The 25,882-nt window shown below is 44.0% G+C and overlaps 1 long non-coding RNA gene across 10 annotated transcripts in view; it reads right to left on the bottom strand.

Annotated features, from left to right (window-relative positions):
* Window positions 1–25,882, bottom strand: part of LOC307181340 — a 1,758,975-nt gene that overhangs the window by 1,377,880 nt on the left and 355,213 nt on the right. For 6 of the 10 annotated variants that reach the window (XR_013826453.1, XR_013826454.1, XR_013826455.1 and 3 more), the window contains exons 2-3: window positions 15,360–15,441; window positions 13,780–13,861 (exon numbers count right to left, since the gene is read on the bottom strand). This is a non-coding gene — a long non-coding RNA (uncharacterized lncRNA). Of the gene's footprint in view, window positions 1–13,779; window positions 13,862–15,359; window positions 15,446–25,882 lie in introns of all 10 variants that reach the window. The other 4 variants (XR_013826460.1, XR_013826461.1, XR_013826462.1 and 1 more) reach the window with 2 other exon arrangements.

Raw genomic sequence — 25,882 nt, 5'->3', positions numbered from 1 at the left:
AGGGGCATAAACGCAGCAGTGATAGGATTGGAGAGGTTCGGTGAGCAAATGAAGACCCTTTGAAGTCATATTGCATGGTACCCATTCCACGGGTTTCAACTACCCAGGTTTTAGGTATTCTTCCTTCAGCTAAAACATGCATGTGGAACCCAAGTATGATCAACCATGTGAACGGGAGACGTGTTCAAATATGTCTCAGTTTTCGTCCCCTGGTACTCGGGTGCAACATTCCAGACGCTTTACTAACACTCTCCCCACTTGGAGAGTCAGCACCTTTAACCTCCTGTTTGGCCCAGTTTGCAATTTCTGTGGAAGATGAACAGGAATAGCGAGAACCAATGAGAGGCTAGCTGGAGGTGTCTGGACGGGCAAATTTAACTCTCATTTCCCACCAGGAAGAGGAAATAACCAAAGGCTCAGTGTGCCGTGCCGGAACCAGATTAGGGCCTGAAGCCATCCTGCGGTGTTGCGGCCAGCTCACAAAAAAACGAGTTGAAGAAAGGAGCTCAGGGGCACTGTAATTCACAAACCTGCAGAGTTATAAATGACAGCTATCGTCCAAAAATAGACTGAAGTAAGGCTGCCAAGAGGACTTGAAAGCGGGGCAGAATTGCAGGAAACCGATTTCAGGAGGTAGACTGGAATTGCATTGAAAGCATAGGAAAAGAGGCCGAACGTCCACAATGATGCACTTGGCCAAAAAGGGCGTATGCGTTTTTTCCTGAATATATTCAGGAAAAATCGCATACGCCCTTTTTGGCCAACCAAGCAAGCTTGCAAAGGAAATCTGCACTACAATGAAGTCTCACTTCCCCCCGGTCAAAAGGGCCATCTGAAAAAAGTGTAAAATCCAGAAAGGCAGGACAGGCCATGGAGAACTGGGAGCCTTGTTATGCTGATGGGCGGGATGTAAATTGCCAACAACCACTCGGGAGAAGTGTATGGTGTTTCCTGAAACATCTAAAATACAAAGCAACAGAGCCTAGGGCACTTCCACTTATGGTCCTATAGCTTAGGGAAATTAAAATCAAAAAGACACAGCCACCCCAAAGTTTGGAACGGCTCTGTTTACAAGAACCTCGTTTACAGTACAAGTTCAACATCGCAGAAAGTGAAAAATGGATAAAGAAGTTGTGGTATTTACTTACAAAGCAATATCACTCAGCAATGAAATCTGTGTCATCAGGCCCTTAGCAGCACAATGAGTGGATTCAGGTATGATGATTCTAACTGAAATAAGTCACACAGAAAAAGAAACATCATAAGATATCAGTAATACACGGAATGGAAACTTGGCTACACAGGAACTGAATTACAGAACAGAACAGGGTCTCAAATTTAGAAAACCAACTTATGCTTGCTTAAGGGGAAAGGTGAGTTGGGGTGCTGCATAAAACCAGAGATTGAAATGAGCACAGATAAAGTTCCTTAAGCCAAATATGGAATAGACAAGAGCTACTCCTTGCTCAACGAAATGGACTCAACACCGCATATTAAACGCCTAAGAATGTACCTGACTAGTAAGTATCTTAAAACCTATGGATTGCTATGTCTCCGAAAGAGAATCAAGCATGTGTACAGGGGCATAAACGCAGCAGTGATAGGATTGGAGAGGTTCGTGAGCAAATGAAGACCCTTTGAAGTCATATTGCATGGTACCCATTCCACGGGTTTCAACTACCCAGGTTTTAGGTATTCTTCCTTCAGCTAAAACATGCATGTGGAACCCAAGTATGATCAACCATGTGAACGGGAGACGTGTTCAAATATGTCTCAGTTTTCTTCCCCTGGTACTCGGGTGCAACATTCCAGACGCTTTACTAACACTCTCCCGACTTGGAGAGTCAGTCCCTTTAACCTCCTGTTTGGCCCAGTTTGCAATTTCTGCGGAAGATGAACAGGAATAGCGAGAACCAATGAGAGGCTAGCTGGAGGTGTCTGGACGGGCAAATTCAACTCTCATTTCCCACCAGGAAGAGGAATTAACCAAAGGCTCAGCATGCCGGGCCGGAACCAGATTAGGGCCTGAAGCCATCCTGCGGTGTTGCGGCCAGGTCACAAGAAAGCGAGTTGAAGAAAGGAGCTCAGGGGCACTGTAATTCACAAACCTGCAGAGTTATAAATGACAGCTATCGTCCAAAAATAGACTGAAGTAAGGCTGCCAAGAGGACTTGAAAGCGGGGCAGAATTGCAGGAAACCGATTTCAGGAGGTAGACTGGAATTGCATTGAAAGCATAGGAAAAGAGGCAGAACGTCCACAATGATGCACTTGGCCAAAAAGGGCGTATGCGTTTTTTCCTGAATATATTCAGGAAAAAACGCATACGCCCTTTTTGGCCAACCAAGCAAGCTTGCAAAGGAAATCTGCACTACAATGAAGTCTCACTTCCCCCCGGTCAAAAGGGCCATCTGAAAAAAGTGTAAAATCCAGAAAGGCAGGACAGGCCATGGAGAACTGGGAGCCTTGTTATGCTGATGGGCGGGATGTAATTTGCCAAAAACCACTCGGGAGAAGTGTATGGTGTTTCCTGAAACATCTAAAAAACAAAGCAACAGAACCTAGGGCACTTCCACTTATGGTCCTATAGCTTAGGGAAATTAAAATGAAAAAGACACAGCCACCCCAAAGTTTGGAACGGCTCTGTTTACAAGAACCTCGTTTACAGTACAAGTTCAACATCGCAGAAAGTGAAAAATGGATAAAGAAGTTGTGGTATTTACTTACAAAGCAATATCACTCAGCAATGAAATCTGTGTCATCAGGCCCTTAGCAGCACAATGAGTGGATTCAGGTATGATGATTCTAACTGAAATAAGTCACACAGAAAAAGAAACATCATAAGATATCACTAATACACGGAATGGAAACTTGGCTACACAGGAGCTGAATTACAGAACAGAACAGGGTCTCGAATTTAGAAAACCAACTTATGCTTGCTTAAGGGGAAAGGTGAGTTGGGGTGCTGCATAAAACCAGAGATTGAAATGAGCACAGATAAAGTTCCTTAAGCCAAATATGGAATAGACAAGAGCTACTCCTTGCTCAACGAAATGGACTCAACACCGCATATTAAACGCCTAAGAATGTACCTGACTAGTAAGTATCTTAAAACCTATGGATTGCTATGTCTCCGAAAGAGAATCAAGCATGTGTACATGGGCATAAATGCAGCAGTGATAGGATTGGAGGGGTTCGTGAGCAAATGAAGACCCTTTGAAGTCATATTGCATGGTACCCATTCCACGGGTCTCAACTCTCCAGGTTTAAGGTATTGTTCCTTCAGCTAAAACATGCATGTGGAACCTAGATTATGATCAACCATGTGATCGGGAGACGTGTTCAAATACGTCTCAGTTTTCTTCCCCTGGTACTCGGGTGCAACATTCCAGACGCTTTACTAACACTCTCCCGACTTGGAGAGTCAGTCCCTTTAACCTCCTGTTTGGCCCAGTTTGCAATTTCTGCGGAAGATGAACAGGAATAGCGAGAACCAATGAGAGGCTAGCTGGAGGTGTCTGGACGGGCAAATTCAACTCTCATTTCCCACCAGGAAGAGGAATTAACCAAAGGCTCAGCATGCCGGGCCGGAACCAGATTAGGGCCTGAAGCCATCCTGCGGTGTTGCGGCCAGGTCACAAGAAAGCGAGTTGAAGAAAGGAGCTCAGGGGCACTGTAATTCACAAACCTGCAGAGTTATAAATGACAGCTATCGTCCAAAAATAGACTGAAGTAAGGCTGCCAAGAGGACTTGAAAGCGGGGCAGAATTGCAGGAAACCGATTTCAGGAGGTAGACTGGAATTGCATTGAAAGCATAGGAAAAGAGGCAGAACGTCCACAATGATGCACTTGGCCAAAAAGGGCGTATGCGTTTTTTCCTGAATATATTCAGGAAAAAACGCATACGCCCTTTTTGGCCAACCAAGCAAGCTTGCAAAGGAAATCTGCACTACAATGAAGTCTCACTTCCCCCCGGTCAAAAGGGCCATCTGAAAAAAGTGTAAAATCCAGAAAGGCAGGACAGGCCATGGAGAACTGGGAGCCTTGTTATGCTGATGGGCGGGATGTAATTTGCCAAAAACCACTCGGGAGAAGTGTATGGTGTTTCCTGAAACATCTAAAAAACAAAGCAACAGAACCTAGGGCACTTCCACTTATGGTCCTATAGCTTAGGGAAATTAAAATGAAAAAGACACAGCCACCCCAAAGTTTGGAACGGCTCTGTTTACAAGAACCTCGTTTACAGTACAAGTTCAACATCGCAGAAAGTGAAAAATGGATAAAGAAGTTGTGGTATTTACTTACAAAGCAATATCACTCAGCAATGAAATCTGTGTCATCAGGCCCTTAGCAGCACAATGAGTGGATTCAGGTATGATGATTCTAACTGAAATAAGTCACACAGAAAAAGAAACATCATAAGATATCACTAATACACGGAATGTAAACTTGGCTACACAGGAACTGCATTCCAAAACAGAACAGGGTCTCAAATTTAGAAAACCAACTTATGCTTGCTTAAGGGGAAAGGTGAGTTGGGGTGCTGCATAAAACCAGAGATTGAAATGAGCACAGATAAAATTCCTTAAGCCAAATATGGAATAGACAAGAGCTACTCCTTGCTCAACGAAATGGACTCAAAACCCCATATTAAACGCCTAAGAATGTACCTGACTAGTAAGTATCTTAAAACCTATGGATTGCTATGTCTCCAAAAGAGAATCAAGCGTGTGTACAGGGGCATAAACGCAGCAGTGATAGGATTGGAGAGGTTCGGTGAGCAAATGAAGACCCTTTGAAGTCATATTGCATGGTACCCATTACACGGGTCTCAACTCTCCAGGTTTAAGGTATTCTTCCTTCAACTAAAACATGCATGTGGAACCCAGAGTATGATCAACCATGTGAACGGGAGACGTGTTCAAATATGTCTCAGTTTTCCTCCCCTGGTACTCGGGTGCAACATTCCAGACGCTTTACTAACACTCTCCCGACTTGGAGAGTCAGTCCCTTTAACCTCCTGTTTGGCCCAGTTTGCAATTTCTGCGGAAGATGAACAGGAATAGCGAGAACCAATGAGAGGCTAGCTGGAGGTGTCTGGACGGGCAAATTCAACTCTCATTTCCCACCAGGAAGAGGAATTAACCAAAGGCTCAGCATGCCGGGCCGGAACCAGATTAGAGCCTGAAGACATCCTGCGGTGTTGCGGCCAGGTCACAAGAAAGCGAGTTGAAGAAAGGAGCTCAGGGGCACTGTAATTCACAAACCTGCAGAGTTATAAATGACAGCTATCGTCCAAAAATATACTGAAGTAAGGCTGCCAAGAGGACTTGAAAACGGGGCAGAATTGCAGGAAACCGATTTCAGGAGGTAGACTGGAATTGCATTGAAAGCATAGGAAAAGAGGCCGAACGTCCACAATGATGCACTTGGCCAAAAAGGGCGTATGCGTTTTTTCCTGAATATATTCAGGAAAAAATGCATACGCCCTTTTTGGCCAACCAAGCAAGCTTGCAAGGGAAATCTGCACTACAATGAAGTCTCACTTCCCCCCGGTCAAAAGGGCCATCTGAAAAAAGTGTAAAATCCAGAAAGGCAGGACAGGCCATGGAGAACTGGGAGCCTTGTTATGCTGATGGGCAGGATGTAAATTGCCAACAACCACTCGGGAGAAGTGTATGGTGTTTCCTGAAACATCTAAAATACAAAGCAACAGAGCCTAGGGCACTGCCACTTATGGTCCTATAGCTTAGGGAAATTAAAATCAAAAAGACACAGCCACCCCAAAGTTTGGAACGGCTCTGTTTACAAGAACCTCGTTTACAGTACAAGTTCAACATCGCAGAAAGTGAAAAATGGATAAAGAAGTTGTGGTATTTACTTACAAAGCAATATCACTCAGCAATGAAATCTGTGTCATCAGGCCCTTAGCAGCACAATGAGTGGATTCAGGTATGATGATTCTAACTGAAATAAGTCACACAGAAAAAGAAACATCATAAGATATCAGTAATACACGGAATGGAAACTTGGTTACACAGGAACTGAATTACAGAACAGAACAGGGTCTCAAATTTAGAAAACCAACTTATGCTTGCTTAAGGGTAAAGGTGAGTTGGGGTGCTGCATAAAACCAGAGATTGAAATGAGCACAGATAAAGTTCCTTAAGCCAAATATGGAATAGACAAGAGCTACTCCTTGCTCAACGAAATGGACTCAACACCGCATATTAAACGCCTAAGAATGTACCTGACTAGTAAGTATCTTAAAACCTATGGATTGCTATGTCTCCGAAAGAGAATCAAGCATGTGTACAGGGGCATAAACGCAGCAGTGATAGGATTGGAGAGGTTCGGTGAGCAAATGAAGACCCTTTGAAGTCATATTGCATGGTACCCATTCCACGGGTTTCAACTACCCAGGTTTTAGGTATTCTTCCTTCAGCTAAAACATGCATGTGGAACCCAGAGTATGATCAACCATGTGAACGGGAGACGTGTTCAAATATGTCTCAGTTTTCGTCCCCTGGTACTCGGGTGCAACATTCCAGACGCTTTACTAACACTCTCCCCACTTGGAGAGTCAGCGCCTTTAACCTCCTGTTTGGCCCAGTTTGCAATTTCTGTGGAAGATGAACAGGAATAGCGAGAACCAATGAGAGGCTAGCTGGAGGTGTCTGGACGGGCAAATTTAACTCTCATTTCCCACCAGGAAGAGGAAATAACCAAATGCTCAGCGTGCCGTGCCAGAACCAGATTAGGGCCTGAAGCCATCCTGCGGTGTTGCGGCCAGCTCACAAGAAAACGAGTTGAAGAAAGGAGCTCAGGGGCACTGTAATTCACAAACCTGCAGAGTTATAAATGACAGCTATCGTCCAAAAATAGACTGAAGTAAGGCTGCCAAGAGGACTTGAAAGCGGGGCAGAATTGCAGGAAACCGATTTCAGGAGGTAGACTGGAATTGCATTGAAAGCATAGGAAAAGAGGCAGAACGTCCACAATGATGCACTTGGCCAAAAAGGGCGTATGCGTTTTTTCCTGAATATATTCAGGAAAAAACGCATACGCCGTTTTTGGCCAACCAAGCAAGCTTGCAAAGGAAATCTGCACTACAATGAAGTCTCACTTCCCCCCGGTCAAAAGGGCCATCTGAAAAAGTGTAAAATCCAGAAAGGCAGGACAGGCCATGGAGAACTGGGAGCCTTGTTATGCTGATGGGCGGGATGTAAATTGCCAACAGACGCTCAGGAGAAGTGTATGGTGTTTCCTGAAACATCTAAAAAACAAAGCATCAGAGCCTAGGGCACTTCCACTTATGGTCCTATAGCTTAGGGAAATTAAAATGAAAAAGACACAGCCACCCCAAAGTTGGAACGGCTCTGTTTACAAGAACCTCGTTTACAGTACAAGTTCAACATCGCAGAAAGTGAAAAATGGATAAAAAAGTTGTGGTATTTACTTACAAAGCAATATCACTCAGCAATGAAATCTGTGTCATCAGGCCCTTAGCAGCACAATGAGTGGATTCAGGTATGATGATTCTAACTGAAATAAGTCACACAGAAAAAGAAACATCATAAGATATCACTAATACACGGAATGTAAACTTGGCTACACAGGAACTGCATTCCAAAACAGAACAGGGTCTCAAATTTAGAAAACCAACTTATGCTTGCTTAAGGGGAAAGGTGAGTTGGGGTGCTGCATAAAACCAGAGATTGAAATGAGCACAGATAAAGTTCCTTAAGCCAAATATGGAATAGACAAGAGCTACTCCTTGCTCAACGAAATGGACTCAACACCGCATATTAAACGCCTAAGAATGTACCTGACTAGTAAGTATCTAAAAACCTATGGATTGCTATGTCTCCGAAAGAGAATCAAGCATGTGTACAGGGGCATAAACGCAGCAGTGATAGGATTGGAGAGGTTCGGTGAGCAAATGAACACCCTTTGAAGTCATATTGCATGGTACCCATTCCACGGGTTTCAACTACCCAGGTTTAAGGTATTCTTCCTTCAGCTAAAACATGCATGTGGAACCTAGATTATGATCAACCATGTGATCGGGAGACGTGTTCAAATATGTCTCAGTTTTCGTACCCTGGTACTCGGGTGCAACATTCCAGACGCTTTACTAACACTCTCCCCACTTGGAAAGTCAGCGCCTTTAACCTCCTGTTTGGCCCAGTTTGCAATTTCTGCGGAAGATGAACAGGAATAGCGAGAACCAATGCGAGGCTAGCTGGAGATGTCTGGACGGGCAAATTTAACTCTCATTTTCCACCAGGAAGAGGAATTAACCAAAGGCTCAGCATGCCGGGCCGGAACCAGATTAGGGCCTGAAGCCATCCTGCGGTGTTGCGGCCAGGTCACAAGAAAGCGAGTTGAAGAAAGGAGCTCAGGGGCACTGTAATTCACAAACCTGCAGAGTTATAAATGACAGCTATCGTCCAAAAATAGACTGAAGTAAGGCTGCCAAGAGGACTTGAAAGCGGGGCAGAATTGCAGGAAACCGATTTCAGGAGGTAGACTGGAATTGCATTGAAAGCATAGGAAAAGAGGCAGAACGTCCACAATGATGCACTTGGCCAAAAAGGGCGTATGCGTTTTTTCCTGAATATATTCAGGAAAAAACGCATACGCCCTTTTTGGCCAACCAAGCAAGCTTGCAAAGGAAATCTGCACTACAATGAAGTCTCACTTCCCCCCGGTCAAAAGGGCCATCTGAAAAAAGTGTAAAATCCAGAAAGGCAGGACAGGCCATGGAGAACTGGGAGCCTTGTTATGCTGAAGGGCGGGAAGTAAATTGCCAACAAACACTCGGGAGAAGTGTATGGTGTTTCCTGAAACATCTAAAAAACAAAGCAAGAGAGCCTAGGGCACTTCCACTTATGGTCCTATAGCTTAGGGAATTTAAAATCAAAAAGACACAGCCACCCCAAAGTTTCGAATGGCTCTGTTTACAAGAACCTCGTTTACAGTACAAGTTCAACATCGCAGAAAGTGAAAAATGGATAAAAAAGTTGTGGTAGTTACTTACAAAGCAATATCACTCAGCAATGAAATCTGTGTCATCAGGCCCTTAGCAGCACAATGAGTGGATTCAGGTATGATGATTCTAACTGAAATAAGTCACACAGAAAAAGAAACATCATAAGATATCAGTAATACACGGAATGGAAACTTGGTTACACAGGAACTGAATTACAGAACAGAACAGGGTCTCAAATTTAGAAAACCAACTTATGCTTGCTTAAGGGGAAAGGTGAGTTGGGGTGCTGCATAAAACCAGAGATTGAAATGAGCACAGATAAAGTTCCTTAAGCCAAATATGGAATAGACAAGAGCTACTCCTTGCTTGAAGAAATGGACTCAACACCGCATATTAAACGCCTAAGAATGTACCTGACTAGTAAGTATCTTAAAACCTAGGGATTGCTATGTCTCCGAAAGAGAATCAAGCATGTGTACAGGGGCATAAACGCAGCAGTGATAGGATTAGAGAGGTTCGGTGAGCAAATGAAGACCCTTTGAAGTCATATTGCATGGTACCCATTCCACGGGTTTCAACTACCCAGGTTTTAGGTATTCTTCCTTCAGCTAAAACATGCATGTGGAACCCAGAGTATGATCAACCAAGAGATCAGGAGACGTGTTCAAATATGTCTCAGTTTTCCTCCCCTGGTACTCGGGTGCAACATTCCAGACGCTTTACTAACACTGTCCCCACTTGGAGAGTCAGCGCCTTTAACCTCCTGTTTGGCCCAGTTTACAATTTCTGCGGAAGATGAACAGGAATAGCGAGAACCAATGAGAGACTAGCTGGAGGTGTCTGGACGGGCAAATTTAACTCTCATTTCCCACCAGGAAGAGGAAATAACCAAAGGCTCAGCGTGCCGTACCGGAATCAGATTAGGGCCTGAAGCCATCCTGCGGTGTTGCGGCCAGCTCAAAAGAAAGCGAGTTGAAGAAAGGAGCTCAGGGGCACTGTAATTCACAAACCTGCAGAGTTATAAATGACAGCTATCGTCCAAAAATAGACTGAAGTAAGGCTGCCAAGAGGACTTGAAAGCAGGGCAGAATTGCAGGAAACCGATTTCAGGAGGTAGACTGGAATTGCATTGAAAGCATAGGAAAAGAGGCCGAACGTCCACAATGATGCACTTGGCCAAAAAGGGCGTATGCGTTTTTTCCTGAATATATTCAGGAAAAAACGCATACGCACTTTTTGGCCAACCAAGCAAGCTTGCAAAGGAAATCTGCACTACAATGAAGTCTCACTTCCCCCCGGTCAAAAGGGCCATCTGAAAAAAGTGTAAAATCCAGAAAGGCAGGACAGGCCATGGAGAACTGGGAGCCTTGTTATGCTGATGGGCGGGATGTAAATTGCCAACAACCACTCGGGAGAAGTGTATGGTGTTTCCTGAAACATCTAAAAAACAAAGCAACAGAACCTAGGGCACTTCCACTTATGGTCCTATAGCTTAGGGAAATTAAAATCAAAAAGACACAGCCACCCCAAAGTTTGGATCGGCTCTGTTTACAAGAACCTCGTTTACAGTACAAGTTCAACATCGCAGAAAGTGAAAAATGGATAAAGAAGTTGTGGTATTTACTTACAAAGCAATATCACTCAGCAATGAAATCTGTGTCATCAGGCCCTTAGCAGCACAATGAGTGGATTCAGGTATGATGATTCTAACTGAAATAAGTCACACAGAAAAAGAAACATCATAAGATATCAGTAATACACGGAATGTAAACTTGGCTACACAGGAACTGAATTACAGAACAGAACAGGGTCTCAAATTTCGAAAACCAACTTATGCTTGCTTAAGTGGAAAGGTGAGTTGGGGTGCTGCATAAAACCAGAGATTGAAATGAGCACAGATAAAGTTCCTTAAGCCAAATATGGAATAGACAAGAGCTACTCCTTGCTCAAGGAAATGGACTCAACACCCCATATTAAACGCCTAAGAATGTACCTGACTAGTAAGTATCTTAAAACCTATGGATTGCTATGTCTCCGAAAGAGAATCAAGCATGTGTACAGGGGCATAAACGCAGCAGTGATAGGATTGGAGAGGTTCGGTGAGCATATGAAGACCCTTTGAAGTCATATTGCATGGTACCCATTACACGGGTCTCAACTCTCCAGGTTTAAGGTATTCTTCCTTCAGCTAAAACATGCATGTGGAACCCAGAGTATGATCAACCATGTGAACGGGAGACGTGTTCAAATATATCTCAGTTTTCCTCCCCTGGTACTCGGGTGCAACATTCCAGACGCTTTACTAACACTCTCCCGACTTGGAGAGTCAGTCCCTTTAACCTCCTGTTTGGCCCAGTTTGCAATTTCTGCGGAAGATGAACAGGAATAGCGAGAACCAATGAGAGGCTAGCTGGAGGTGTCTGGACGGGCAAATTCAACTCTCATTTCCCACCAGGAAGAGGAATTAACCAAAGGCTCAGCATGCCGGGCCGGAACCAGATTAGGGCCTGAAGCCATCCTGCGGTGTTGCGGCCAGGTCACAAGAAAGCGAGTTGAAGAAAGGAGCTCAGGGGCACTGTAATTCACAAACCTGCAGAGTTATAAATGACAGCTATCGTCCAAAAATAGACTGAAGTAAGGCTGCCAAGAGGACTTGAAAGCGGGGCAGAATTGCAGGAAACCGATTTCAGGAGGTAGACTGGAATTGCATTGAAAGCATAGGAAAAGAGGCAGAACGTCCACAATGATGCACTTGGCCAAAAAGGGCGTATGCGTTTTTTCCTGAATATATTCAGGAAAAAACGCATAAGCCCTTTTTGGCCAACCAAGCAAGCTTGCAAAGGAAATCTGCACTACAATGAATTCTCACTTTCCCCCGGTCAAAAGGGCCATCTGAAAAAAGTGTAAAATCCAGAAAGGCAGGACAGGCCATGGAGAACTGGGAGCCTTGTTATGCTGATGGGCGGGATGTAAATTGCCAACAGACACTTGGGAGAAGTGTATGGTGTTTCCTGAAACATCTAAAAAACAAAGCAACAGAGCCTAGGGCACTTCCACTTATGGTCCTATAGCTTAGGGAAATTAAAATCAAAAAGACACAGCCACCCCAAAGTTTGGAACGGCTCTGTTTACAAGAAACTCGTTTACAGTACAAGTTCAACATCGCAGAAAGTGAAAAATGGATAAAGAAGTTGTGGTACTCACTTACAAAGCAATATCACTCAGCAATGAAATCTATGTCATCAGGCCCTTAGCAGCACAATGAGTGGATTCAGGTATGATGATTCTAACTGAAATAAGTCACACAGAAAAAGAAACATCATAAGATATCAGTAATACACGGAATGTAAACTTGGCTACACAGGAACTGAATTACAGAACAGAACAGGGTCTCAAATTTAGAAAACCAACTTATGCTTGCTTAAGGGGAAAGGTGAGTTGGGGTGCTGCATAAAACCAGAGATCGAAATGAGCACAGATAAAGTTCCTTAAGCCAAATATGGAATAGACAAGAGCTACTCCTTGCTCAACGAAATGGACTCAACACCGCATATTAAACGCCTAAGAATGTACCTGACTAGTAAGTATCTTAAAACCTATGGATTGCTATGTCTCCGAAAGAGAAACAAGCATGTGTACAGGGGCATAAACGCAGCAGTGATAGGATTGGAGAGGTTCGGTGAGCAAATGAAGACCCTTTGAAGTCATATTGCATGGTACCCATTCCACGGGTTTCAACTACCCAGGTTTAAGGTATTCTTCCTTCAGCTAAAACATGCATGTGGAACCTAGATTATGATCAACCATGTGATCGGGAGACGTGTTCAAATATGTCTCAGTTTTCGTACCCTGGTACTCGGGTGCAACATTCCAGACGCTTTACTAACACTCTCCCGACTTGGAGAGTCAGTCCCTTTAACCTCCTGTTTGGCCCAGTTTGCAATTTCTGCGGAAGATGAACAGGAATAGCGAGAACCAATGAGAGGCTAGCTGGAGGTGTCTGGACGGGCAAATTTAACTCTCATTTCTCACCAGGAAGAGGAATTAACCAAAGGCTCAGCGTGCCGTGCCGGATCCAGATTAGGGCCTGAAGCCATCCTGCGGTGTTGCGGCCAGGTCACAAGAAAGCGAGTTGAAGAAAGGAGCTCAGGGGCACTGTAATTCACAAACCTGCAGAGTTATAAATGACAGCTATCGTCCAAAAATAGACTGAAGTAAGGCTGCCAAGAGGACTTGAAAACGGGGCAGAATTGCAGGAAACCGATTTCAGGAGGTAGACTGGAATTGCATTGAAAGCATAGGAAAAGAGGCAGAATGTCCACAATGATGCACTTGGCCAAAAAGGGCGTATGCGTTTTTTCCTGAATATATTCAGGAAAAAACGCATACGCCCTTTTTGGCCAACCAAGCAAGCTTGCAAGGGAAATCTGCACTACAATGAAGTCTCACTTCCCCCTGGTCAAAAGGGCCATCTGAAAAAAGTGTAAAATCCAGAAAGGCAGGACAGGCCATGGAGAACTGGGAGCCTTGTTATGCTGATGGGCGGGATGTAAATTGCCAACAACCACTCGGGAGAAGTGTATGGTGTTTCCTGAAACATCTAAAAAACAAAGCAACATAGCCTAGGGCACTTCCACTTATGGTCCTATAGCTTAGGGAATTTAAAATCAAAAAGACACAGCCACCCCAAAGTTTGGAACGGCTCTGTTTACAAGAACCTCGTTTACAGTACAAGTTCAACATCGCAGAAAGTGAAAAATGGATAAAGAAGTTGTGGTATTTACTTAAAAAGCAATATCACTCAGCAATGAAATCTGTGTAATCAGGCCCTTAGCAGCACAATGAGTGGATTCAGGTATGATGATTCTAACTGAAATAAGTCACAGAGAAAAAGAAACATCATAAGATATCAGTAATACACGGAATGTAAACTTGGCTACACAGGAACTGAATTACAGAACAGAACAGGGTCTCAAATTTCGAAAACCAACTTATGCTTGCTTAAGGGGAAAGGTGAGTTGGGGTGCTGCATAAAACCAGAGATTGAAATGAGCACAGATAAAGTTCCTTAAGCCAAATATGGAATAGACAAGAGCTACTCCTTGCTCAACGAAATGGACTCAAAACCCCATATTAAACGCCTAAGAATGTACCTGACTAGTAAGTATCTTAAAACCTATGGATTGCTATGTCTCCAAAAGAGAATCAAGCGTGTGTACAGGGGCATAAACGCAGCAGTGATAAGATTGGAGAGGTTCGGTGAGCAAATGAAGACCCTTTGAAGTCATATTGCATGGTACCCATTCCACGGGTCTCAACTCTCCAGGTTTAAGGTATTCTTCCTTCAGCTAAAACATGCATGTGGAACCCAGAGTATGATCAACCATGTGAACGGGAGACGTGTTCAAATATGTCTCAGTTTTCCTCCCCTGGTACTCGGGTGCAACATTCCAGACGCTTTACTAACACTCTCCCGACTTGGAGAGTCAGTCCCTTTAACCTCCTGTTTGGCCCAGTTTGCAATTTCTGCGGAAGATGAACAGGAATAGCGAGAACCAATGAGAGGCTAGCTGGAGGTGTCTGGACGGGCAAATTCAACTCTCATTTCCCACCAGGAAGAGGAATTAACCAAAGGCTCAGCATGCCGGGCCGGAACCAGATTAGGGCCTGAAGCCATCCTGCGGTGTTGCGGCCAGGTCACAAGAAAGCGAGTTGAAGAAAGGAGCTCAGGGGCACTGTAATTCACAAACCTGCAGAGTTATAAATGACAGCTATCGTCCAAAAATAGACTGAAGTAAGGCTGCCAAGAGGACTTGAAAGCGGGGCAGAATTGCAGGAAACCGATTTCAGGAGGTAGACTGGAATTGCATTGAAAGCATAGGAAAAGAGGCCGAACGTCCACAATGATGCACTTGGCCAAAAAGGGCGTATGCGTTTTTTCCTGAATATATTCAGGAAAAAACGCATACGCCCTTTTTGGCCAACCAAGCAAGCTTGCAAAGGAAATCTGCACTACAATGAAGTCTCACTTCCCCCTGTTCAAAACGGCCATCTGAAAAAAGTGTAAAATCCAGAAAGGCAGGACAGGCCATGGAGAACTGGGAGCCTTGTTATGCTGATGGGCGGGATGTAAATTGCCAACAACCACTCGGGAGAAGTGTATGGTGTTTCCTGAAACATCTAAAAAACAAAGCAACAGAGCCTAGGGCACTTCCACTTATGGTCCTATAGCTTAGGGAATTTAAAATCAAAAAGACACAGCCACCCCAAAGTTTGGAACGGCTCTGTTTACAAGAACCTCGTTTACAGTACAAGTTCAACATCGCAGAAAGTGAAAAATGGATAAAGAAGTTGTGGTATTTACTTAAAAAGCAATATCACTCAGCAATGAAATCTGTGTCATCAGGCCCTTAGCAGCACAATGAGTGGATTCAGGTATGATGATTCTAACTGAAATAAGTCACACAGAAAAAGAAACATCATAAGATATCAGTAATACACGGAATGTAAACTTGGCTACACAGGAACTGAATTACAGAACAGAACAGGGTCTCAAATTTCGAAAACCAACTTATGCTTGCTTAAGGGGAAAGGTGAGTTGGGGTGCTGCATAAAACCAGAGATTGAAATGAGCACAGATAAAGTTCCTTAAGCCAAATATGGAATAGACAAGAGTTACTCCTTGCTCAACGAAATGGACTCAACACCGCATATTAAATGCCTAAGAATGTATCTGACTAGTAAGTATCTTAAAACCTATGGATTGCTATGTCTCCGAAAGAGAATCAAGCATGTGTACAGGGGCATAAACGCAGCAGTGATAGGATTGGAGAGGTTCGGTGAGCAAATGAAGACCCTTTGAAGTCATATTGCATGGTACCCATTCCACGGGTTTCAACTACCCAGGTTTTAGGTATTCTTCCTTCAGCTAAAACATGCATGTGGAACCCAAGTATGATCAACCATGTGAACGGGAGACGTGTTCAAATATGTCTCAGTTTTCGTCCCCTGGTACTCGGGTGCAACATTCCAGACGCTTTACTAACACTCTCCCCACTTGGAGAGTCAGTCCCTTTAACCTCCTGTTTGGCCCAGTTTGCAATTTCTGTGGAAGATGAACAGGAATAGCGAGAACCAATGAGAGGCTAGCTGGAGGTGTCTGGACGGGCAAATTTAACTCTCATTTCCCACCAGGAAGAGGAAATAACCAAAGGCTCAGTGTGCCGTGCCAGAACCAGATTAGGGCCTGAAGCCATCCTGCGGTGTTGCGGCCAGCTCACAAGAAAACGAGTTGAAGAAAGGAGCTCAGGGGCACTGTAATTCACAAACCTGCAGAGTTATAAATGACAGCTATCGTCCAAAAATAGACTGAAGTAAGGCTGCCAAGAGGACTTGAAAGCGGGGCAGAATTGCAGGAAACCGATTTCAGGAGGTAGACTGGAATTGCATTGAAAGCATAGGAAAAGAGGCCGAACGTCCACAATGATGCACTTGGCCAAAAAGGGCGTATGCGTTTTTTCCTGAATATATTCAGGAAAAAACGCATACGCCCTTTTTGGCCAACCAAGCAAGCTTGCAAAGGAAATCTGCACTACAATGAAGTCTCACTTCCCCCCGGTCAAAAGGGCCATCTGAAAAAAGTGTAAAATCCAGAAAGGCAGGACAGGCCATGGAGAACTGGGAGCCTTGTTATGCTGATGGGCGGGATGTAAATTGCCAACAACCACTCGGGAGAAGTGTATGGTGTTTCCTGAAACATCTAAAATACAAAGCAACAGAGCCTAGGGCACTTCCACTTATGGTCCTATAGCTTAGGGAAATTAAAATCAAAAAGACACAGCCACCCCAAAGTTTGGAACGGCTCTGTTTACAAGAACCTCGTTTACAGTACAAGTTCAACATCGCAGAAAGTGAAAAATGGATAAAGAAGTTGTGGTATTTACTTACAAAGCAATATCACTCAGCAATGAAATCTGTGTCATCAGGCCCTTAGCAGCACAATGAGTGGATTCAGGTATGATGATTCTAACTGAAATAAGTCACACAGAAAAAGAAACATCATAAGATATCAGTAATACACGGAATGGAAACTTGGCTACACAGGAACTGAATTACAGAACAGAACAGGGTCTCAAATTTAGAAAACCAACTTATGCTTGCTTAAGGGGAAAGGTGAGTTGGGGTGCTGCATAAAACCAGAGATTGAAATGAGCACAGATAAAGTTCCTTAAGCCAAATATGGAATAGACAAGAGCTACTCCTTGCTCAACGAAATGTACTCAACACCGCATATTAAACGCCTAAGAATGTACCTGACTAGTAAGTATCTTAAAACCTATGGATTGCTATGTCTCCGAAAGAGAATCAAGCATGTGTACAGGGGCATAAATGCAGCAGTGATAGGATTGGAGAGGTTCGTGAGCAAATGAAGACCCTTTGAAGTCATATTGCATGGTACCCATTCCACGGGTTTCAACTACCCAGGTTTTAGGTATTCTTCCTTCAGCTAAAACATGCATGTGGAACCCAAGTATGATCAACCATGTGAACGGGAGACGTGTTCAAATATGTCTCAGTTTTCTTTCCCTGGTACTCGGGTGCAACATTCCAGATGCTTTACTAACACTCTCCCGACTTGGAGAGTCAGTCCCTTTAACCTCCTGTTTGGCCCAGTTTGCAATTTCTGCGGAAGATGAACAGGAATAGCGAGAACCAATGAGAGGCTAGCTGGAGGTGTCTGGACGGGCAAATTCAACTCTCATTTCCCACCAGGAAGAGGAATTAACCAAAGGCTCAGCATGCCGGGCCGGAACCAGATTAGGGCCTGAAGCCATCCTGCGGTGTTGCGGCCAGGTCACAAGAAAGCGAGTTGAAGAAAGGAGCTCAGGGGCACTGTAATTCACAAACCTGCAGAGTTATAAATGACAGCTATCGTCCAAAAATAGACTGAAGTAAGGCTGCCAAGAGGACTTGAAAACGGGGCAGAATTGCAGGAAACCGATTTCAGGAGGTAGACTGGAATTGCATTGAAAGCATAGGAAAAGAGGCAGAACGTCCACAATGATGCACTTGGCCAAAAAGGGCGTATGCGTTTTTTCCTGAATATATTCAGGAAAAAACGCATACGCCCTTTTTGGCCAACCAAGCAAGCTTGCAAAGGAAATCTGCACTACAATGAAGTCTCACTTCCCCCCGGTCAAAAGGGCCATCTGAAAAAAGTGTAAAATCCAGAAAGGCAGGACAGGCCATGGAGAACTGGGAGCCTTGTTATGCTGATGGGCGGGATGTAAATTGCCAACAACCACTCGGGAGAAGTGTATGGTGTTTCCTGAAACATCTAAAATACAAAGCAACAGAACCTAGGGCACTTCCACTTATGGTCCTATAGCTTAGGGAAATTAAAATCAAAAAGACACAGCCACCCCAAAGTTTGGAACGGCTCTGTTTACAAGAACCTCGTTTACAGTACAAGTTCAACATCGCAGAAAGTGAAAAATGGATAAAGAAGTTGTGGTATTTACTTACAAAGCAATATCACTCAGCAATGAAATCTGTGTCATCAGGCCCTTAGCAGCACAATGAGTGGATTCAGGTATGATGATTCTAACTGAAATAAGTCACACAGAAAAAGAAACATCATAAGATATCAGTAATACACGGAATGGAAACTTGGCTACACAGGAACTGAATTACAGAACAGAACAGGGTCTCAAATTTAGAAAACCAACTTATGCTTGCTTAAGGGTAAAGGTGAGTTGGGGTGCTGCATAAAACCAGAGATTGAAATGAGCACAGATAAAGTTCCTTAAGCCAAATATGGAATAGACAAGAGCTACTCCTTGCTCAACGAAATGGACTCAACACCGCATATTAAACGCCTAAGAATGTACCTGACTAGTAAGTATCTTAAAACCTATAGATTGCTATGTCTCCGAAAGAGAATCAAGCATGTGTACAGAGGCATAAACGCAGCAGTGATAGGATTGGAGAGGTTCAGTGAGCAAATGAAGACCCTTTGAAGTCATATTGCATGGTACCCATTCCACGGGTTTCAACTACGCAGATTTTAGGTATTCTTCCTTCAGCTAAAACATGCATGTGGAACCCAGAGTATGATCAACCATGTGATCTGGAGACGTGTTCAAATATGTCTCAGTTTTCCTCCCCTGGTACTCGGGTGCAACATTCCAGACGCTTTACTAACACTCTCCCCACTTGGAGAGTCAGCGCCTTTAACCTCCTGTTTGGCCCAGTTTGCAATTTCTGCGGAAGATGAACAGGAATAGCGAGAACCAATGAGAGGCTAGCTGGAGGTGTCTGGACGGGCAAATTTAACTCTCATTTCCCACCAGGAAGAGGAAATAACCAAAGGCTCAGCATGCCGTGCCAGAACCAGATTAGGGCCTGAAGACATCCTGCGGTGTTGCGGCCAGGTCACAAGAAAGCGAGTTGAAGAAAGGAGCTCAGGGGCACTGTAATTCACAAACCTGCAGAGTTATAAATGACAGCTATCGTCCAAAAATAGACTGAAGTAAGGCTGCCAAGAGGACTTGAAAGCGGGGCAGAATTGCAGGAAACCGATTTCAGGAGGTAGACTGGAATTGCATTGAAAGCATAGGAAAAGAGGCAGAACGTCCACAATGATGCACTTGGCCAAAAAGGGCGTATGCGTTTTTTCCTGAATATATTCAGGAAAAAACGCATACGCCCTTTTTGGCCAACCAAGCAAGCTTGCAAAGGAAATCTGCACTACAATGAAGTCTCACTTCCCCCCGGTCAAAAGGGCCATCTGAAAAAAGTGTAAAATCCAGAAAGGCAGGACAGGCCATGGAGAACTGGGAGCCTTGTTATGCTGATGGGCGGGATGTAAATTGCCAAGAACCACTTGGGAGAAGTGTATGGTGTTTCCTGAAACATCTAAAAAACAAAGCAACAGAACCTAGGGCACTTCCACTTATGGTCCTATAGCTTAGGGAAATTAAAATGAAAAAGACACAGCCACCCCAAAGTTTGGAACGGCTCTGTTTACAAGAACCTCGTTTACAGTACAAGTTCAACATCGCAGAAAGTGAAAAATGGATAAAGAATTTGTGGTATTTACTTACAAAGCAATATCACTCAGCAATGAAATCTGTGTCATCAGGCCCTTAGCAGCACAATGAGTGGATTCAGGTATGATGATTCTAACTGAAATAAGTCACACAGAAAAAGAAACATCATAAGATATCACTAATACACGGAATGTAAACTTGGCTACACAGGAACTGCATTCCAAAACAGAACAGGGTCTCAAATTTAGAAAACCAACTTATGCTTGCTTAAGGGGAAAGGTGAGTTGGAGTGCTGCATAAAACCAGAGATTGAAATGAGCACAGATAAAGTTCCTTAAGCCAAATATGGAATAGACAAGAGCTACTCCTTGCTCAACGAAATGGACTCAAAACCCCATATTAAACGCCTAAGAATGTACCTGACTAGTAAGTATCTTAAAACCTATGGATTGCTATGTCTCCAAAAGAGAATCAAGCGTGTGTACAGGGGCATAAATGCAGCAGTGATAGGATTGGAGAGGTTCGGTGAGCAAATGAAGACCCTTTGAAGTCATATTGCATGGTTCCCATTACACGGGTCTCAACTCTCCAGGTTTAAGGTATTCTTCCTTCAGCTAAAACATGCATGTGGAACCCAGAGTATGATCAACCATGTGAACGGGAGACGTGTTCAAATATGTCTCAGTTTTCCTCCCCTGGTACTCGGGTGCAACATTCCAGATGCTTTACTAACACTCTCCCGACTTGGAGAGTCAGTCCCTTTAACCTCCTGTTTGGCCCCGTTTGCAATTTCTGCGGAAGATGAACAGGAATAGCGAGAACCAATGAGAGGCTAGCTGGAGGTGTCTGGACGGGCAAATTCAACTCTCATTTCCCACCAGGAAGAGGAATTAACCAAAGGCTCAGCATGCCGGGCCGGAACCAGATTAGGGCCTGAAGCCATCCTGCGGAGTTGCGGCCAGGTCACAAGAAAGCGAGTTGAAGAAAGGAGCTCAGGGGCACTGTAATTCACAAACCTGCAGAGTTATAAATGACAGCTATCGTCCAAAAATAGACTGAAGTAAGGCTGCCAAGAGGACTTGAAAGCGGGGCAGAATTGCAGGAAACCGATTTCAGGAGGTAGACTGGAATTGCATTGAAAGCATAGGAAAAGAGGCAGAACGTCCACAATGATGCACTTGGCCAAAAAGGGCGTATGCGTTTTTTCCTGAATATATTCAGGAAAAAACGCATACGCCCTTTTTGGCCAACCAAGCAAGCTTGCAAAGGAAATCTGCACTACAATGAAGTCTCACTTCCCCCCGGTCAAAAGGGCCATCTGAAAAAAGTGTAAAATCCAGAAAGGCAGGACAGGCCATGGAGAACTGGGAGCCTTGTTATGCTGATGGGCGGGATGTAAATTGCCAACAACCACTCGGGAGAAGTGTATGGTGTTTCCTGAAACATCTAAAATACAAAGCAACAGAACCTAGGGCACTTCCACTTATGGTCCTATAGCTTAGGGAAATTAAAATCAAAAAGACACAGCCACCCCAAAGTTTGGAACGGCTCTGTTTACAAGAACCTCGTTTACAGTACAAGTTCAACATCGCAGAAAGTGAAAAATGGATAAAGAAGTTGTGGTATTTACTTACAAAGCAATATCACTCAGCAATGAAATCTGTGTCATCAGGCCCTTAGCAGCACAATGAGTGGATTCAGGTATGATGATTCTAACTGAAATAAGTCACACAGAAAAAGAAACATCATAAGATATCAGTAATACAAGGAATGGAAACTTGGCTACACAGGAACTGAATTACAGAACAGAACAGAGTCTCAAATTTAGAAAACCAACTTATGCTTGCTTAAGGGGAAAGGTGAGTTGGGGTGCTGCATAAAACCAGAGATTGAAATGAGCACAGATAAAGTTCCTTAAGCCAAATATGGAATAGACAAGAGCTACTCCTTGCTCAACGAAATGGACTCAACACCGCATATTAAACGCCTAAGAATGTACCTGACTAGTAAGTATCTTAAAACCTATGGATTGCTATGTCTCTGAAAGAGAATCAAGCATGTGTACAGGGGCATAAATGCAGCAGTGATAGGATTGGAGAGGTTCGTGAGCAAATGAAGACCCTTTGAAGTCATATTGCATGGTACCCATTCCACGGGTTTCAACTACCCAGGTTTTAGGTATTCTTCCTTCAGCTAAAACATGCATGTGGAACCCAAGTATGATCAACCATGTGAACGGGAGACGTGTTCAAATATGTCTCAGTTTTCTTCCCCTGGTACTCGGGTGCAACATTCCAGACGCTTTACTAACACTCTCCCGACTTGGAGAGTCAGTCCCTTTAACCTCCTGTTTGGCCCAGTTTGCAATTTCTGCGGAAGATGAACAGGAATAGCGAGAACCAATGAGAGGCTAGCTGGAGGTGTCTGGACGGGCAAATTCAACTCTCATTTCCCACCAGGAAGAGGAATTAACCAAAGGCTCAGCATGCCGGGCCGGAACCAGATTAGGGCCTGAAGCCATCCTGCGGTGTTGCGGCCAGCTGACAAGAAAGCGAGTTGAAGAAAGGAGCTCAGGGGCACTGTAATTCACAAACCTGCAGAGTTATAAATGACAGCTATCGTCCAAAAATAGACTGAAGTAAGGCTGCCAAGAGGACTTGAAAGCGGGGCAGAATTGCAGGAAACCGATTTCAGGAGGTAGACTGGAATTGCATTGAAAGCATAGGAAAAGAGGCAGAACGTCCACAATGATGCACTTGGCCAAAAAGGGCGTATGCGTTTTTTCCTGAATATATTCAGGAAAAAACGCATACGCCCTTTTTGGCCAACCAAGCAAGCTTGCAAAGGAAATCTGCACTACAATGAAGTCTCACTTCCCCCCGGTCAAAAGGGCCATCTGAAAAAAGTGTAAAATCCAGAAAGGCAGGACAGGCCATGGATAACTGGGAGCCTTGTTATGCTGATGGGCGGGATGTAATTTGCCAACAACCACTCGGGAGAAGTGTATGGTGTTTCCTGAAACATCTAAAAAACAAAGCAACAGAACCTAGGGCACTTCCACTTATGGTCCTATAGCTTAGGGAAATTAAAATGAAAAAGACACAGCCACCCCAAAGTTTGGAACGGCTCTGTTTACAAGAACCTCGTTTACAGTACAAGTTCAACATCGCAGAAAGTGAAAAATGGATAAAGAATTTGTGGTATTTACTTACAAAGCAATATCACTCAGCAATGAAATCTGTGTCATCAGGCCCTTAGCAGCACAATGAGTGGATTCAGGTATGATGATTCTAACTGAAATAAGTCACACAGAAAAAGAAACATCATAAGATATCACTAATACACGGAATGTAAACTTGGCTACACAGGAACTGCATTCCAAAACAGAACAGGGTCTCAAATTTAGAAAACCAACTTATGCTTGCTTAAGGGGAAAGGTGAGTTGGAGTGCTGCATAAAACCAGAGATTGAAATGAGCACATTTAAAGTTCCTTAAGCCAAATATGGAATAGACAAGAGCTACTCCTTGCTCAACGAAATGGACTCAAAACCCCATATTAAACGCCTAAGAATGTACCTGACTAGTAAGTATCTTAAAACCTATGGATTGCTATGTCTCCAAAAGAGAATCAAGCGTGTGTACAGGGGCATAAATGCAGCAGTGATAGGATTGGAGAGGTTCGGTGAGCAAATGAAGACCCTTTGAAGTCATATTGCATGGTACCCATTACACGGGTCTCAACTCTCCAGGTTTAAGGTATTCTTCCTTCAGCTAAAAAATGCATGTGGAACCTAGATTATGATCAACCATGTGATCGGGAGACGTGTTCAAATATGTCTCAGTTTTCGTACCCTGGTACTCGGGTTCAACATTCCAGACGCTTTACTAACACTCTCCCCACTTGGAGAGTCAGTCCATTTAACCTCCTGTTTGGCCCAGTTTGCAATTTCTGTGGAAGATGAACAGGAATAGCGAGAACCAATGAGAGACTAGCTGGAGGTGTCTGGATGGGCAAATTTAACTCTCATTTCCCACCAGGAAGAGGAATTAACCAAAGGCTCAGCGTGCCATGCCGGAACCAGATTAGGGCCTGTAGACATCCTGCGGTGTTGCGGCCAGGTCACAAGAAAGCGAGTTGAAGAAAGGAGCTCAGGGGCACTGTAATTCACAAACCTGCAGAGTTATAAATGACAGCTATCGTCCAAAAATAGACTGAAGTAAGGCTGCCAAGAGGACTTGAAAGCGGGGCAGAATTGCAGGAAACCGATTTCAGGAGGTAGACTGGAATTGCATTAAAGGCATAGGAAAAGAGGCCGAACGTCCACAATGATGCACTTGGCCAAAAAGGGCGTATGCGTTTTTTCCTGAATATATTCAGGAAAAAACGCATACGCCCTTTTTGGCCAACCAAGCAAACTTGCAAAGGAAATCTGCACTACAATGAAGTCTCACTTCTCCCCGGTCAAAAGGGCCATCTGAAAAAAGTGTAAACTCCAGAAAGGCAGGACAGGCCATGGAGAACTGGGAGCCTTGTTATGCTGATGGGCGGGATGTAAATTGCCAACAGACGCTCAGGAGAAGTGTATGGTGTTTCCTGAAACATCTAAAAAACAAAGCATCAGAGCCTAGGGCACTTCCACTTATGGTCCTATAGCTTAGGGAAATTAAAATGAAAAAGACACAGCCACCCCAAAGTTTGGAACGGCTCTGTTTACAAGAACCTCGTTTACAGTACAAGTTCAACATCGCAGAAAGTGAAAAATGGATAAAAAAGTTGTGGTATTTACTTACAAAGCAATATCACTCAGCAATGAAATCTGTGTCATCAGGCCCTTAGCAGCACAATGAGTGGATTCAGGTATGATGATTCTAACTGAAATAAGTCACACAGAAAAAGAAACATCATAAGATATCACTAATACACGGAATGTAAACTTGGCTACACAGGAACTGCATTCCAGAACAGAACAGGGTCTCAAATTTAGAAAACCAACTTATGCTTGCTTAAGGGGAAAGGTGAGTTGGGGTGCTGCATAAAACCAGAGATTGAAATGAGCACAGATAAAGTTCCTTAAGCCAAATATGGAATAGACAAGAGCTACTCCTTGCTCAACGAAATGGACTCAACACCGCATATTAAACGCCTAAGAATGTACCTGACTAGTAAGTATCTAAAAACCTATGGATTGCTATGTCTCCGAAAGAGAATCAAGCGTGTGTACAGGGGCATAAACGCAGCAGTGATAGGATTGGGGACGTTCGGTGAGCAAATGAAGACCCTTTGAAGTCATATTGCATGGTACCCATTACACGGGTCTCAACTCTCCAGGTTTAAGGTATTCTTCCTTCAGCTAAAACATGCATGTGGAACCCAGAGTATGATCAACCATGTGAACGGGAGACGTGTTCAAATATGTCTCAGTTTTCCTCCCCTGGTACTCGGGTGCAACATTCCAGACGCTTTACTAACACTCTCCCGACTTGGAGAGTCAGTCCCTTTAACCTCCTGTTTGGCCCAGTTTGCAATTTCTGCGGAAGATGAACAGGAATAGCGAGAACCAATGAGAGGCTAGCTGGAGGTGTCTGGACAGGCAAATTCAACTCTCATTTCCCACCAGGAAGAGGAATTAACCAAAGGCTCAGCATGCCGGGCCGGAACCAGATTAGGGCCTGAAGCCATCCTGCGGTGTTGCGGCCAGCTCACAAGAAAGCGAGTTGAAGAAATGAACTCAGGGGCACTGTAATTCACAAACCTGCAGAGTTATAAATGACAGCTATCGTCCAAAAATAGACTGAAGTAAGGCTGCCAAGAGGACTTGAAAGCGGGGCAGAATT

This window comes from Stenella coeruleoalba, assembly GCF_951394435.1.
Source record: "Stenella coeruleoalba genome assembly, contig: scaffold_40, whole genome shotgun sequence".
NCBI classification, from domain to species: domain Eukaryota; kingdom Metazoa; phylum Chordata; class Mammalia; order Artiodactyla; family Delphinidae; genus Stenella; species Stenella coeruleoalba.
This window is presented reverse-complemented; position numbering and strand designations above follow the sequence as displayed.